This window comes from Desmodus rotundus, chromosome 4 (genome assembly GCF_022682495.2).
Source record: "Desmodus rotundus isolate HL8 chromosome 4, HLdesRot8A.1, whole genome shotgun sequence".
Lineage (NCBI taxonomy): Eukaryota > Metazoa > Chordata > Mammalia > Chiroptera > Phyllostomidae > Desmodus > Desmodus rotundus.
The window spans coordinates 107123068-107125360 of NC_071390.1; positions in this window are offsets into that span (position 1 = coordinate 107123068).

Here is a 2293-nt window from a genome sequence, read left to right on the forward strand (position 1 = left end):
CTCCCTGTATTATCTACCTACACAATATACACTATCCAAACAGGTTGACAAATACTCAAGTGCACTTTAAACATTAAGGCCAAGGTGACCTGTGTTTCTGCTAGGCCATAGCACTGTTGGTGGCTTCTGGCTGCCCAGAGTCCCTCCTGTGTCCTCCCTGTACCCTCCATGTACAGATGCCACGCAAGGCCACCCTTGTCAGTCCAGGACACAGAATTACCAATAATATGATGCTGTTCATTTGGCGTCTCTCAGTCTTCACTGAACTTGACTTAAAATAAAAGGAGACATCTTTCATTTTTTATTTGGGAAGGGACTGCTCAGGACTCTGCAACTCCTGGCAATATTTGCAGGAAACAGGCACAGCTGACTCTCTCACTGCTGGCCTAAGAAGCCTAATGTGAACCACTGGGGTGAATATAGCACGTGTTACTTGGGCTTAGAAGTGCATTGTGCGTGTGGTCTAGATGGAACCCTTTCTTGCTGAGGCAAAAACACGGATGCCAGAGTTCACAGGCCAGGGTTGGGGGGCCTGGAGCCCAGCTTCTTGGATGAAGGAGGGAGCATGCCTCCTTGGATGAAGGAGGGAGAACAGTAGTCAGAACCTGTGGAAGCCCTCAAAGCAGGTGATGGTAAAGCCTGACAATAAGAAGAGGCAGACAGAGAGAACACTGTTTTTTTCAAGCTGAGGGATGCCGAGTTGAATGGGACCCTCGAAGAACTCTACTTGGATTGGGGTGCAAGAAGAATGGATTTGGATCGTGTTGGCCAGGACTCAGCCAGGGAGCATGAAGGGGGCAGTAATCTGGGCCTGAAGAGCTGAAAACAGGGTGAGGCTGCAAGGCCAGGCAGGATGACTCACCCTGCACTGCTGTGTAAGGTGCTTGGGTAGGGTGCTTGGGTAATGTGCCTGAGAGAAGTTCAAAAGCAGGTTCTAGAATTTGCAGGAGACCAACGGGTCACTATGCTTTTTCCCCAACTTCCCCCATTTTTCTGCTCGCATCATTTTTCACCATGTTGGGAAGGAAGAAATTTTCCTCTACCTTTCATTAGCTGTTCTAATCATTGGAGTATGTGATTAACAGGAGAAACAGATTAACAAGAGAAAAGGACCAAATTTAATTACATATGTACAGATGGGAACTGCACATACACTAACACTAGAGTCAGAGACTCCACTCACACGAGAGTGTCAGAGACAGAAAAGGGAGGTGAGGCATACATGGCATTCTGAGCTAAGGATGAAGGAAGGAGCCTAGACCTACGGAAGGGAGGAAGGTCACTGTAGGATAATAAGAAAAGCAGATGTTCAATAATTAGAAGTTTCCCCTGCCCTACAGATAGGTCATAAAACTTCATCTTTGGTGATAACTGTTGTTATTTGGCAAGGCCCCTAATTTAAATTCTTTAAGGAAGAGATAAAAGTTTCTTGTGAGCCCACAGGGTCTTTATTGTCTTCAGTTTAAAAAAAATCCACACGCCGAAGTGGAACATCTGGAAGGAGCTCATGGCAGGGGCCTGTTCTGAACCTTTTCAAATAATATCCCCGCTGGGAAAGGTCTCAGGTGGCGCCCAGGCTCTCAGGGAATGGGGCACTGCAGTGGTACCCCACAGGACAGTTTCGATTGTTGGCACTGCTGTCTTACTATGAAAAACTATAGAGGAAGGATAACTAAGCGAAGATGGGAGGAAAGTAAGAACGTTCACAAATAAGAATATACCATATTTTGCTGGTATAATGCACACATTCTTGCCTAAGTTTTTGAAGGGAAAATAAGGGTGCACATTATACATGGGTAGTACTATTTCTGTATCTATATAAATTTTTTTACTCTTTTATTTATACTTATGTGTTAAAAGTGTAACTTTCGGAAGCAATAATGATATCCATATATAAAATAATACTCTGGAATATGACCATCAGTTTCATTTCTAAATATAAATTAAAAAATTAAAATGAAAAATTTTTTCCTAAAAGTTTGGGCCAAAAACGTGGGTATGCATTACACAGAGCAAAATACAGTATGTAATTTTAGTCGAGTTTAATTTTCAGGAGTGATACTTACTTTACTATATAAACTCAAAGCTGTTTACATTAATCTGAGGAAGTAATAAAAAGTATTCTCTTTGACCAAGAACCCTGGTAATTCATGAGAACAAGAGTTCTCAGCGAGAGCAGAGCCAATGGGATATTCCTGAAACATAAGCACCATGCACACCAGAGAGTGATGGGAACAGGGCTTTTTCCTGGGTATTGTTTCAAAATTGGTTACAGTTTCAAAATTTGTGTGCC